General features: G+C 45.4%; 1 protein-coding gene across 2 annotated transcripts in view; it reads right to left on the bottom strand.

The window, feature by feature from the left end:
* The window catches only part of YLPM1 (YLP motif containing 1), a 443744-nt gene that overhangs the window by 11609 nt on the left and 416864 nt on the right, over window positions 1-15271 (bottom strand). The gene's annotated exons all lie outside the window — the stretch shown is intronic.

Genomic DNA, 15271 nt, shown 5'->3' on the forward strand with positions numbered 1-15271 from the left:
TCGTTGGCTCACAGTGGCTCCTGTACTGGTTTCATACTCCTGTTACCAATAGGAGAGGCAGAGCTCCTGTTCTCTTGGAACAGTGTTGAAAGGTCAACTCTATTCTGTCACATGCACTGTCTCCTTCCCAGCATGACACTTGTGTTATGTGGCTAGTTATAAAGTCCTTGTTCAGTTGAAAACTTCAGTATGTCAAAATTGCTAATAGTATACAGCTCGTGTTAAAAATCCGCATTCTATGGTGAGGCAAGAGAGATCTTAGATTGAAAAGAGTTGTATAACAGGCATCATCCAACATAATACTTCTTGAAATGAAATATTTGAGATTTCCTGTGCCAATAAAAATCCATACAAAGATGGTTACTTTGGCATCAAGAGTAGGTGCCTATGAAGGAATGAAGATTGCCAGTAGGGTGCAATTAGATCACAGAAGACATACAAGTGTTTTAAGATGTTATGACTGAGATATTTATCAAATAACAGGTAGTAGATATTTTAAAACTTCAGGATTATAACTGATTCCACGACTTCTAATAAAAATAAATACGTAAATATTGAGTTCTAATATAGGAAACAATCTTCTCTCTACAGGTCTATGCAACAACACATTTTTACCTTTTAGCTAGAAGTACTAATAATGCCTGATGGCTCATTTCTTCTTCACTATACTCTGTAGCCTTGCAATCACAATTTTTACAACAAACCATCTTGCATATTAATTTCTGTTGAGATATTGTTATAGGTCTGTTTTCTACTGAAATCATGGGAATAATGTGAAAAAGTAGGGAGATAAGCAGCCCAAGTTTATTTTTGAGAAACCAAAGCAGAAATGAAACAAGAATAAACTCTATGCAGATCAGAATATATGTATTTTGTTACATACACTATAAACCTGTAAATTCAATGCTGGTTAACAGGAGTCAGACGAGCATGTCTCTATTATAGAGCAGCATGACAAGATGGCAAGCACAGAGTAAACATTGTACTTTCAAATTGTCTTGTAAAACAGTTTCTCCATCGACAAACAGGGCTGAACATGTGAGTGATGGCATCCGAGGGCACTGAACAGAACACACTGAGCTCAGCAAAGTTTTTGCTCTACTGAGTATGTGCGGGAATTCCCACTGGAATGTTACCTCATGACCCCCCTCAGACAGTTTTTGTCTGTGCTACAATTTGGACATGCACCTCTCTAATCATTTTTCTTTAGGCCTCTCATGACACCTTTTTCTGTTTTGCTGCCTCAGCAGCTGCTCAACAGCACTTTCCAGAGCTAAAAAAAGAAGAAAGAAGAAGAGAAAACGCCAGTGCTCAAAAGCTAGTTGGTAGCTTCAAGGACTGTTCTGCGGATGCAACATGTAGATTACTGATGGCCCAGACATTCGTTACAAGTGTTTGGGTCCCTACCATGACTCTGTCAACTGCTATGATTGTGTCTACATATCTCCTGGAGCACAGAGAACCAAGCCTATAAGATGGCAGAGCTCCAGAAGCAAGCTTTTTCCTCAATGGGCAGTGAATCAATTAAGGGCTCAACTTCCAAGGCTTACGCTGCCTGTGCAGCTTAGGGGTTTAGTGAGACAGGGAAGTGTCGAGCTTCTGACCATTCTGGGGCTTCAATGAGTAAGTGGGCGTGGTGTTTCCTCAGTGCCATAGGCGTAGGACCCCGATGCAACAGCTAAAGCAAAGTCTCTGCCTCTTCAGTGCCTGGTGCAGTTAGTGCATTTGAAACACAGGGATCCAACGCAGTTGGAAAGGTTGACGCACATGAGAATGGCGGCATCAAAGCATAGTGCACCAGGACCATCTATGCGCCATCACCATGGTAGGGCCTGGCATCATCCTTATATTGACTTCGACAACACAGGAGAGCAGATAGCTCTGGTGCCACTGATCCATTCCACGCAGACACAGACATGGGGACCACATTCCAAGTTCTCTCTTCCTTAAGGCAGAGACACTGCTTTCTGAGGTGGTACAGGCTGGGATGGCTGGAGCTCCTGCAGGAAGCTTGGAGGCGGCTCCAAGAATTTCAGAAGAGGATGCTGCTTCACCAGCAGAGGTCCAGGGAACACATCAGCCTGCTCTAAGGATCTATTGCTGAGTTCTCCTCCGGCCTGCAGGTGATGTTGTGAGTCACAAACTGTCTAGCCCTCCCAGCTCTGTGCGCCTTCCCCCCAGTGGCCATCTTGTTTCCTGTATAGGCCTAAACTTATACTGAGGCAGTCTCACCAGTCAGTTGCCAGAGCCTAGTCCTACCTTCCGGTCCTTGTACTTTGGTTCCTCTTCTATTTCCAGAAGACTGCAATTTCGTCAGCTTCTATGTTCAGCTTCTTCATCTAGCGCTTCTGTTCTCCCTTCCTAGCCTCCTGGATTTCTTGTTAGTTGCTGCTCCTTGTCTGTTATGGGGGCTTCCCCCATTCTCATGCTTCAATGCCATCAGCAGCAGAGAGCTCAACCCAAAGGGCCTAGGTGGAAGTCCATCTACTGTCACTGGCCTGGATTTGACTCCCCTGGAACTAGACTACTCACTTCTGGGGCACCCACAGACTACAACTGTTACATCAAGTTCTGGCCTATATGAACCCCAATGCCCTGGCTGCTCACTTTGAGACCCGGGACAAGCTTCTGGCAGCGTTGGACCAATGCTTGGGAAGCCTGCAGAAATGAGTGGTACGCGTGCAGAAGCAAATTAATGTCTTGTCCAAAATCTTTGCCAGAGCCCTCTGGATCACTGTTGCAGCAAGGTCACCTTCTGTCCCAATACTTCCTGAAGCTATGGAGTGCATATATAAGGAGCCTCTAGTGAAAACTCTTCCGCACTTCTTTGGAGATCCAAAAGCCTGTCAGGGCTTTTAGAATCAGTGCTTTACAGTTTTTACTCTGCAAGTCTCTTGTTTTCCGATCATAAGTGTAAAGCGTCTTACATAATATCCTTACTGACTGGGGAACTTTGGCTTGGCCTCCCCACTCTGGGAAAAACAGGACCCTGTCATCTCAGACTGCTATGCTTTAATTTGGCATTTAAACACATATTTGATGACCCAGGCTGCTTGATCTCAGTCTCTTCTTCCCTTCTTCATATGAAACAAAGGACTTGGACTGTGGGGCTGTACGTTGTAGAATTCCACATGGCTGCAGCAGACATGGGCTGGAATAATGTGGCCCTTGTTGCGTCTTTCCTAAATGGATTAGCAGATTGAATCAAGGATGAACTGACCTGCCGGGAACTGCCTTTAGATTTGGATGACTAGATCTTCATGTGCTTATGTATGGATGCCTGTATTCAAGAATTAGAGCTCCAGTTTTCTACCAGGAGACATATGCCCCAAGCAGCTCTATGGGCTAATACTGTCTCGCAACCTGAGGAACCTATGGAACTGGGCCATACTGGTATTAACCTTTCCCAGATGGAGAAAGATGAAAGGAAGCAGCTAGAGCTTTGCCTCTATTGTGCTAGTCCTGGGCACAGTCAGGAATTGCCACGTAAACCCAGGTCTGGTCCAGATTCATTACCAATCTTACAATCATATGGCTCAGAGTCTCTCAGTCTCAGTATCCTAGAATTGGTCCACAGGATCAGCAAAGATTCTCGCCCTTATCAGGGACAGCAGGTAATTTCATTAGCCTGGATTTTGTCCCCAAACTGGAATTCCTATCCAATCCAATCCTGCACCATTCTCAGTTGTTGCCAATGACGGCCGGCCCCTGAATCAAGGAGCGATGCAATGGGTCACAGTGGATCTCAATGTTCTAGTTGGTACGTGGCACTCTAAAACCATTTCCTTTTGAATTCTTGAATCACCTTCCTGTACGGTACCTCTGTGTTTACTGTGGCTTCAGTTACATAACCCACTCATTGACTGGTGTTTAGGACAGATCATCTCTTGGTCTTCTTCCAGCTCTTCTTGTGTTCCGGACCCGAGGCCTATAGCTCCCATTCTTGTGACCTCTGTAGCAGAAATTCCCCTAGGTCTTCCTATCCAGTACCATACTTTTGCAGTTGTCTTTAGCAAGAAGCAAGCAGAGGCGCTCCCAAGGCATTGTGAATACGATTGTGCAGTGCCATTGAACTGCTTCCTGGAACAATGCCCCCATGTGGCTGGACATAACTCTTTGTCAGGTCCAGAAATTAAGGCCATGTCAGAATATATTAAAGAAAACCTGGCTCAAGGCTTCATTTAACTGTCAAAGTCCCCTGCTGGTGCAGGATTCTTCTTCGTACAAAAGAATGATGGATCCTTTAAGCCCTGTATCGATTTACCAGGGCCTCAATAAGATCACAGTTAAGGATCGCTATCCCCTACTATTAATCTCTGAACTCTTTGAAAGATTCAGGGTGCACAAATTTTAACCAAACTGGACTTGTGCAGGGGCCTACAATCTTATTTGAATCCGATAAGGTGATGCGTGTACTGCCTTCAATAACAAAGATGAGCACTATGAGTATACAGTCATGACCTTTGGACTTCTATTTCGAGCTCTCTCTGAATATGTAGTGGTCTACCTTGATGATATCTTGACTTTCTTCCCAGATCTGACCACTCATAGGCCACATATAATAGATATTCTCTTTTGTCTTCGCCAGCACCAGCTTTATGCCAAGTCTGAGTAATGTGTTTTTGGATAGAAGCAAATCTACTTCTTGGGGTATGTAATCTCAGCTCAGGGGTTTGACATGGATCCTGATAAGGTAACCGCAGTGCATAATTGGCACTTTAGTCCTCAAGGTGCTCCAACATTTTCTGGACTTTGCTACTTGTTATTGGCGCTTCATTCAAAATTTCTCCATGGTAGTGGCTCCACTTACTGCCCCTTACACGAAGGGCACACCAAAGAATTCTTAGAACCCCAAGCCCAGCAGACCTTTGGAGAATTGAAACAATTCTTTGCATCTGCTCCAATCTTGTGTCATCCTGACCTAGTCAAGCCTTTCGTCTTACAAGCAGATGCCTCTGAGGTTGGCACAGGTTCAGTTTTGTCAAAATGACCTCATCCAGATTCTCGGCTCTACCCATGTGGGTACCTTTCCCGGAAGTTATCTTTTGCAGAATGCAACTATGATGTGGGTAACCGAGAACTCCTTGTTACAAAGTGGGCCTCTGGAAGAGTGGAGACACCTGGTGGAAGAAGCCACTTTTCCAATTATAATTCTACAGATCACAACATTTTACTTTATATTGAAGTTGCAAAACACTTGAAGCCCCAACAATCTTGGTGGCCATGTTCTTTGCTCATTTTCAGTTATTTTCTATTGCCCTGGCTCGAAGAATTTTAAAGCCGACGCGTTGTCATGACAATTCTTCCTCTTGAGGTGGCTCCGGAACCTTGTGATAAAGATTCCATCATACCAGCCTCTAGGATCATGGCAAACACAGTCAAGATAATCAACTGTTATCTTGTTTCAATGTAAAATAGGGCAGTTCCGGCTCTATTCAACCTGTTATCTGGAAACCGATGTGATATCTCGATCGAATGTCGGTATACAAAAGAAATAAATAATAATAATAACAAGAGTGATCTGACAGAGAAAATTAACCTGGAATAATTGGTCTAGGACTCTCCGTAGGGGCTCCTATTGGGCATACATTTGTTCCAGATACTTGCTGCCCAGATGTTTTTAAAATGGGGGCACGAGTCCAAACTTGCCAGATATCCAGGGATCAAGAAAACTTCTGAATTGATTTCCAGGGGTTTTGGTGGCCTATCCTGCATAAGGATTGCAAAACATATGTCTTGACCTGTCCAGAATGTGCTAGAACCAAGGTTCCTTGTGCTAAACCTCTAGGTGAATTGCACCAGCTCCCAATTCTTTCTGTACCATGGACTCACCTCTCCAGAATTCATCATAGATCTTCAAATGTACTACCATCGTGGTAGTACTGGACTGTTTTTTCCCAAATGGTGCACTTCATCCCCCATCTCCAAGCAGCCTTCGGCCCCTCAACTGGCGATTTTTTTTTTTATTAGGGAGGTAGCTGACTTCGTACTCCACTTTTGAATAACTATGGGTCTTTTTAATGTTGCTTTATATGTCATGCCCAGATTTTATGCCATTTTTGCTTTTCATTGCTTGCTTTCTGCTACTTGTGTAGCCTTACATTGTGCCCACCAGACTGAGTTTATGGATGAACCAATCCTGGTATTAATGGGGAAGAGCCAATATGGCCAATTACCCTTCACTGCGGGTCACAAGATTAGTTCTTCCCTTGATGCCGGAAAGCACTTAGTTGATTCTTCTCCGCTGGGGCCTGGTCAACCTGCTGCTCCAGTCCAAGTCTTCCCTGCAGCTATCTTGGGTTCAAACAGAAGAAACCTTACCACTGGAGATGTTGTTCCTGACATCTATCCTACACTGGAGCTTTTGTCTGGTATATGCCCCTCCTAACTTTATCGCCACTAACTTGTATATGTTCACTGATAACCTCCTCTTGGTGAAGGCGGATGTAAGAAACACTATTGTGTTAGGGGACTTTAATTTACATGTAGACTGTGTTCCTCTGTCTGATACTTGTCAGGACCTCCTGACTAAATCAGCGCTAGGAAAAACAGAAACTACACTTACCCACATATAAAGGCGATGCAATACCTACGTGGGAAAATTATGATTGAGTGCTCGCTTTCCTAAGGTGCTCCCCACCCACCTCTTCTGGGCGCATGATGCAGTATGCTAATGAACTGCTGCGTTAAAAAGGAGGCGCTAGGGGAAATTGTATGTCCCTAGCACCTCCTCTGCATAGGGCGCAGCCACAGTTTAGGAAAATGGACGATCGCAAATTGAACGTCCGTTTTCCGAACTTGACCGCCAGCAAGACTTTTTTTCCGTTGCTGCTTTCTATGGTTCCTCCGACTTAATATCGCCATGATATTAAGTCGGAAGAACCACAGAAAAGCATATTTTCTGTTTTTCTGTAAACTTTTGGGGCTCCTCAATACTTAATGCCATTTCCGGAGCTGGCATTAATTTTTGAGGGTAAAAATGCGCGCGTCGGATGCACATTTATTTTTTACATAAGGGGGTACTAACTAATAGCCTCATCAACATGGCATTTACATGTGATAAGTGCTATTAGCTATGCGTGTTTTGGACACACTAATCCCCTTATTGCATAAGGGGTTATGGACGCATGTCCAAAACACGCGTTCACTATGGGTTAATCTGTGCGCACGATATTGCATCGGCCTAATAATCATAGGCACATGCTTGACCTGATCTTTATTTGTAAAGACTGGTTAGCCAAGGGCTCCGACGACACCCCACAATTAGGTCCTTTGGATTGATCATCACCTCATGTGTTGTTCTCTTAACCCTTTACGATCGAATTCTTCATGGAAAGACCTTGTCCCAGACTGTCACTCGTAGACTCCTAATTAAGGGTAATTTACTTCAAGCTCAGTGGCTACCTAATTTGTCCTAACCTGAGGAAGACCAAGATGTTGCTAGTCTGCTTTCCAAATGGAACAGCTCTCTTTATAAGGCCCTGGACACCATCACCCCTATGAGATAATGCACTGTGAAATGAACACGGTGTGCCCCTTGGTTTTCCATTTCTTTAAGATCGCTTAAGACTGATTTATGCAGATCTGAACACTACTGGCATAAATCAATGTCCGTCAACCATTTGGATGTCTATCGCTCGAAGCTAAATAGTTATAAAGCTGCCATGGATATGGCAAATAAAGAATGGTTATTTCTCAAGGATGTTTTATTTATTTATTTAAAAGTTTTTATATACCGTCATTAAGTTATTTACCATCATAACGGTTTACAATAGGGCACATATAATCAAAGAAAATATAGATCATACATTACATAGAGGGTGCCATTATTATTCGGTAACAAAAACACATTAAGTATAATATGGTTTATGACATGGAATTTATATTAATGAAATTCTCATGGGAGATTATATGTTTTATTGCTATTCAACCTGTCGGTCTGACTACAATTATCAGAGGGATAAAATAATTTCCAAGTAGTATCTGGAGATTGTGAGCTGGGTGCTCTATGTCCACTTATCCTTATTTATTTGCTTGCGTCGTTCTCTTTATTGAAGGCTTGTTTGAAGAGCCAGGTTTTGAGGTGTGTTTTGAAAAGTCTCTGAAGTCTTAGATCAAGGGGCATAGTGTTCCATAATATGGGACCGGCCAGGGACAGTGCACGTTCCCTAACCTGGGTTAGTCTTGCTGTTTTCACAGATGGAATGGTCAAGAGAGCTTTGTTTGCTGATCTTAAATTTCCATGTGGGACGTGTACTCGAAGTGCTGTGTTCAGCCATTCTGCTTTTTCGTCATGGATTAATTTGTGTATTGTGCAAAGAGCTTTGAACTGAACTCTTTGTTCTATGGGTAGCCAATGTAGTTCGGCAAGTGTATCTGTGATGTGATTTTTTTTTTTTTACTTTTTCCAGTCAGAATTCTAGCTGCGGAGTTTTGTAATATTTGCAGTGGTCTTATAGTAGTGTAGGGTAAACCAAGTAGTAAAGCATTACAGTAGTCAGTGTTTGCAAATATCAGTGATTGAAGCACTGTACGAAAGTTTGGCAGCGATAGTAATGGTTTAAGTTTGCTGCAGCTTCTAGGCCACAAGAGTTATTCAAAATTGTCCACTCCCTACTGTCCTCTCCCACAACAATGCCTGCCCCGCAAACTCCTTCACATGTGAACAGTTTGCCTCCTTCTTCCAGGTCAGTACATCTCGGGTACTGGAGAGTTTTACTGACCCCATTTAATCCCCTGGAAACTGTTCTCCCCCACCTCAATAAGTCACTCCCTTGCAGACACAGACATCATGAACTAAATTTTCCCCAAGGTCATCCAGTGAAGTTATTTCTATATTAAGCAGTTTGAAAGACAACTATTGCTCACTGAACACTTGTTCTTCATCACTAACCACATTTCTAAGATCTGACATCAGGGATTTTATTGCCAGGCTTGTGAATGCCTCCTTAGCAGAAGGACACTGTTGCGGGAGCACTGGAGGCTGTACCCTTGTGCCATGATGCAACCGCAGAGGAACTCCGAGGAAGCGCCAAGGCTGGCGAGACGTGTGCAAGCACGGGCGGATAGGCTGGAGATAAGGAGCCCTGGCCTCTGCCGAACCTGAACGCATCAAAGAGACCCAGCAACACAATGTTGGTCTCTGGAGTAGCCCCTCTGGCCACTCGATAGCCCTTTCGGACCTGCCATATGGGAACGGCAGATGCGACAGGATGGACAGAGGCTGAGGGCTGGAACAAACAGGTTCAGACGAAGCCTTGGGATACTTGAAGGATTAAGACGAAGACTCAGGTTACTTGGAAATTTAGACAAGGTTGCTTGAAGATTCAACGAAGTTCAGGAACAGGGAGATTACTGGAAAGGTACTGCCATGTCGTGCGCCCTACACAGCCAGTCAAGGCAGGTTGTGGACCACGCAGTTGGTGAGGCAGGTCCAGTCTCAGGACAAGGCGAAGACTCCAACGAAGCCTGCACCAAGACGTGCCCTCCACAGCCAGTCAAGGCAAGGCACAGGTCACGCTGGAACAGGTTCAGGCAGAGTTCTTTGTCATGGACAGAGGCAGACCCAAGGGACTCTGAAGACCCGGACAGGATTCAGGATTGGACCTCGGGATCCAAGTCTCAGAGCAAGGGGCTCTGAGCAGCGGCTCAGAGCAAGGAACACGGAGTAAGGACTCGGTGCAAGGAACTCGGAGCTTGGAACCCGAAGTATGAAGCATTAAAAGCAGGGATCTTCCGGAGTCTTGTGCTGCCGAGGAGAAGGACATCTGGATAAAAGATCATCTGGACAAAAGGAGATCAGTAGAACAGGATATCTGGACTTCAGGGGATCTGAAGGACAAGACATCTAGGACATCAGAAGATTTGAAGAGAAGGATGACAAAAACATCAGGACGTCTGGGACCGACGAGACGGAGACACAGGATCAGACGAGAGACCATGACGAAGACATGGAATTCCAATGAAGAACATAGTGCGCCTAGGAGAAACTGGTATGATGAGGAGTCCTAAGGAGGACTAGCTCCTTACGAAGGCAACGAAGCAATGAAGAAACACCCATGATGACATTATCAGGAGGGGCTGCGGGACACTCCCACCGTGGGCTCTTTAAGAAGGTGAAGGAGGCGCGGCCGTGCGCCTAAGGAGGAAGGGGCAGGACCTTCGAGAGCGGCGTCCCTGCCGCATAGTGGAGCAGGAATGGCACAGGCCGCAACCAGGCCCAGCGTGAGCGGCGGCTTCATGCGGCGAAGGTGGAGCTGAGGACGGAGGCCTCCCCCCGGAGGGGAGAAGGTAACGTCGGCGGCCTCCAGGTCGCATGGGGGCATGACAGTGGCTCCCTGCCGCTGCACGGGAGCAGGAATGTCGGTGGCCTCCGGGCCGTGTGGGAACGCCATCGGTGCCTCTTGGCCGCAAAGGCAGCATCTGGGTGGCTCCAGCTGCATGGAGGGAGCGACAGTGGCCTCCGGGCCACGGGAGAGGGAAGAAAAGAGGTGAGAGGTTGCCTGTGGCCCTAGCCGTGGGTAGAATCGTAACCCAGACTGCTCCCGTGGGTTGAGTTTGCTAACATCAATCATGTCAGCGAATCTATGTGGTCTCACCATTCTTCATATCTTATGACTGACACTCCATTTGTTTACCTCCTGCTGCTCCAGCTGCAGAAATTCCAACGGCCGATGATCTGCTGCAATACTTACAGGATACCTGGACACAGGTGTGCAATAATTTGGAGAAAACTGTGACCCAGCAGATGAAATTCACTGACTGTCTTATAGATGTGAACCACAGTTTCAGACTGATGACAAAGTCTTGCTGTCCACAAGGTATTTAGGTCTAAAGCTCTCTTTTGCTAAGCTCAGCCCTAAGTACATATGCCATTGAGAAAATTAACCCAGTAACCATATGCTTTCAGCTTCCCAACACTCTACAATCCTCATTTTATGTCTCCTTATTAAAGTCTGCCACGCCAGATCCTTTAAACTTGAAAGAATCACCTCTGCATCCAGTTCTAGTCGATGGCCAACCTGAATTTGAGGTGTAGGAGAGTCTGGAGTATCCCATATCAAAGTACAGTACTTGAACCATTGGAAAGGATAAGGCCTCAAAGAAAGATCTTGGGTGGATGCATTTGACCTCCATGCACCTTGTCTTTTGAAGAAATTTCTTGCTAAGCAAAGGGTCATCCCTGAAGGAAGAGTACTGCAAGGATCTGTGGCTGAGTGCTCCTCCGGCCTGCAAGTGGTGCTATGAGCCAACTGCTCTGTCTAGTCCTCCCCAGGACTGTGCTCCTCACTTTCCCCAGTGGCCATCTTGTTTCCTGTATAGGCTTGTACTTATTTGGGGGCAATCTCACCAGACAATTGCCAGAGCTTGCTCCTACCTTCCGGTCCTCATACGCTAGCTCCACTTCCATTTCCAGAAGACTGCAATTTCGTCAGCTTCTACATCTGGCGCTCCTGTTCTTTTTCCTGGCCTCCTGGATTTCTGATTAGTTCCGGCTCCTTATCCTGTGACAGGTCTCTCGCTCCTTGTCCATGATGGGGGCTTCCCTCATTCTCATGCCTTGCTGGCCACAGCACCTGTGGGGGGGGGCGGTGTTTACAACCCGAAGGGAAGGTGGCTGGCCTAGGCAGAAGTCCATCTACCATTGCTGGACTGAATCCAAATCCCCTGGGACTAGGCGCACACTTCTGAGTCAACCTATGGACTACAACCATCACACTTGCAGATCAGATAATGGAGCTGATCAAAAGTTTCTTTACTTCCTTAGCTAATCCTAAAGGGGGAGAATCTTAGTCAGATGCTTCAAGCTAACCGTATTTCTCGGAGAGTCATAGAAACAGAAGTGACAGCAGAAAAGGACCTAAAGGCCCATCCAGTCTGCCCAGCAAGCTCCCATAGATATCAGTTTTCCATATTTATCAGTTACTCAGACCGCCAAGGTCAGGGCTCTAGTTGGTTACTGTTTGAGTCCAATTTTCTTTCACCTCCTGCCACTGAAGCAGAGAGCAATGTTGGAGTTGCATCAGAAGTGTAGTATCAGGCTTTTTCGTTAAGGGTAGTAACTGCTGCATCAAGCAAGTTACCCCCATGCTTGTTTTCTCAGACTGTACAGTTCAATGTCCTTGTCTGAATCCAATTCCTCTTTTCCCCCTGCTGTTGAAGCAGTGAGCAATGATAGAGTTGCATTAACAACTCTATCATTGCTTTAAGATCTTGAGAGGTCTTGAACGAGTAGATGTGAATCGGTTATTTACACTTTCGGATAATAGAAGGACTAGGGGGCATTTCATGAAGTTAGCAAGTAGCACATTTAAGACTAATCGGAGAAAGTTCTTTTTCACTCAATGCACAATTAAGCTCTGGAATTTGTTGCCAGAGGATGTGGTTAGTGCAGTTAGTGTAGCTGGGTTCAAAAAAGGTTTGGATAAGTTCTTGGAGGAGGAGTCCATTAACTGATATTAATCAAGTTTACTTAGGGAGTAGCCACTGCTATTAATTGCATCAGTAGCATGGGATCTTCTTGATGTTTGGGTAATTGCCAGGTTCTTGTGGCCTGGTTTGGCCTCTGTTGGCAACAGGATGCTGGGCTTGATAGACCCTTGGTCTGACCCAGCATGGCAATTTCTTATGTTCTAACAGTATGAAGGCTTGGTTATGAGTAGTATCTGCCACACCAGCAAATTATACCCATGCCTCTTACTTCATTCCCCTCCTCCTTGCCTTCAGGTATCCACAGCGTTCATCCCATGCCCTTTTGAAATCTTGCACCGTTTATTTTACTTCACCACCTCCTCCAGAAGGGCATTCCAGGCATCCACTACCCCCTCCGGGAAGAAATATTTCCTGACACTGATTCTGTGACCTCTAGTTCTACTGATTTTTTTTCCAGTGGAAAAGGTTTTTTGTTGTTCGTGCATCATTAAACCTTGCTTTACTGATTACTTTGTTCATCTCTCACCTCTTACAGTTTAACCAGATATTCTTCCCTGTGTTCCTCTTTTTGGGATAATTTATATTTCTTGAATGCTGTCTTTTTATTTTATCAGCCACCTCATTTGAGAACCAGATAGGAGTCCTATGCACTTCCTCTCTGTTACAAAAGCACTCTCTAGTGTTTCCCATCTCAGGGTTAATCCTTGAGCACTGGAGTCATACCTTGCATCAGACGGATGCTCGCCGTTCTCAGAGCACCTATCAGAGGGCACTCTTTCCAAACCAAAGTCTCCACTATGTTCTCTCCTGTCCTCATTGGTGTTTTGGTTGAGCATTCCTCCACTGGAGAACTCAGAAAAGCATTCCTTTGGACCCATTACCAGATCCACCAGAGCATTACTCTTTACCAGAAGCTCTCTCCTACTCTAAGTTCCTCGATAAGCTGGGGAAAATCATCAGGGTCCATGTATGAAAAGATAAGAACCCTCAAAAGGGGGAGTTTAACATCCTCCATATTTTGGAAGCCCCTCGGAGACAGCAGTTCCTCTGGTTCACCAAATTCTTTGTGACCTGCAAGCAAAAATGTGAGAAAACTTGGCCACAGTCAGCCGGTGGTGGGAAAGCTGGATCTCAAATACAGAGTGCAGCAAGCATTGGGTTTTGGGGTAGTCCCACACCAATCAGTGGTAGTAGGGTCTGCCCTGAAGAAGGTAAAGAAATAAACATTTTCTCTAACAACCCTATTGGTAAGGACCAGAGGCTTCTGGTTCCTTCTGGAAGAAGTTCTTCCAAAGCTTGATGCATAATGCCTGGATGGCTAACCACCAGCTTTAATTGGTGCAATACTTACATGACTGTTATCAGAGTGAAACCTCTCCTGGAATCATGTCATCAAGTGCTCCTGATGCATAAGAATGCAAGTGGTATCATTCGTTCTATGAACTGTTTGACATTGCAGCACAGGATTCAGCTGCTGCTATTGGAACCCAAAGCATGGCATGGTTGCGGGCTAATGGCCTATGGAAAGATGTCCATGACAAATTGATAGGCATTCTAAGCTCCACAGACAACCCCTTCAGGGACAAGATTGTGGAAATGGTGGCAAAATTTAAGGAACTGAATGTAGTGCTGTAGTCGTCAATCACTACCGACCAGTCCTCTGCTCAGAGGCACAGTTTCTTCTTCTGTTAAGAGGGCATACTTCCAGCAATGTCCCTTCTGCACTTATCAATGGTACCAAGTCCCCCTTCAGAAGTTACAACTTCAAGCCAGAAGCTGCACAAGAGAATATCAACCATAACTGTCCCAGCAGCCTTGGGCAAGAGTGGGATCCAGTTTTTAATGGAGGTAAGGCCTCCCTCCCTACCTCCTCCACTGGGGGAGGATCCAATAGTTTCTCTCTACATGGAAGGATATCGCCAGTCAGATAGGTGCTAAAGATTGTGGAGTATGATTACTGTTTGTATTTCTCCCATCTAGTTGTGCAACACAGACGTCTGGCCTTCAATTCATATCAGACTCACTCAGCCCAACTCCATCTCAAAGTGGACAAGTTACTTCACTAGTGGGCAATAGAGTGAATTCCTCTTTCAGGGTGTGGTAGAGATTTTTACTCCTAATTTTCCTTATCCCCAAAAAATCTGGGGATTGAGACCAATATTCCCTCTAAGCTGTGTACTGGTCCGCCCACTCACAGCTTTTCCCTCTGGCATGCACAACTTTTCCCCTCACTGTGGGAAGGCTGGTGGGACTGTGGTGGAGCTCATCCCGATTCAGCCTGAAGATGTCCTGCCTCGACCCGAAGATAAAGGGAAGGCTGGCAGGGCCATGGTGGACCTCATCTCGCTGTGTCGCAATGATGATGGGAAGGCCTGGTGGGGCTGAGAGTCTGAGTGTGTAAAAAAGGTCCTGTGGGGCATGTGTGTGAGAGATCCTGTGTGTATATATGTATGTGGGAGTGAGACACAGGCTCTCAAACACACTCTATATGTCTGTAAGAGCCTATGTCACATATAGGCTCTCACAGGCACACACACTTATACACGTGTGAGATGGAGAGCCTGTGTATGTGAGAAACTATGGGCATGTGTATGAAAGAGGGAGTGAGAGAATAAACATGTATAAGTGTATGTGTGTGAGAGAAAGTGAGAGCCTGTGTGTATGTATATGTTTTTGTGTGAAGGAGAGAGTGTGAGAGGAATGAGCATACATATGAAAGAGGAAGTGTGAGTAGAAAACGTCTGGGTGGCCCCACCTCCCCCAATCCATGACAATCTCAAGATGACTGGAAATCAAAAGATCCCAGATATGGAGAGCAGGAGATTTTATTTTATTTTTT

The sequence above is a fragment of the Rhinatrema bivittatum genome, chromosome 4 (assembly GCF_901001135.1).
Source record: "Rhinatrema bivittatum chromosome 4, aRhiBiv1.1, whole genome shotgun sequence".
NCBI lineage: Eukaryota > Metazoa > Chordata > Amphibia > Gymnophiona > Rhinatrematidae > Rhinatrema > Rhinatrema bivittatum.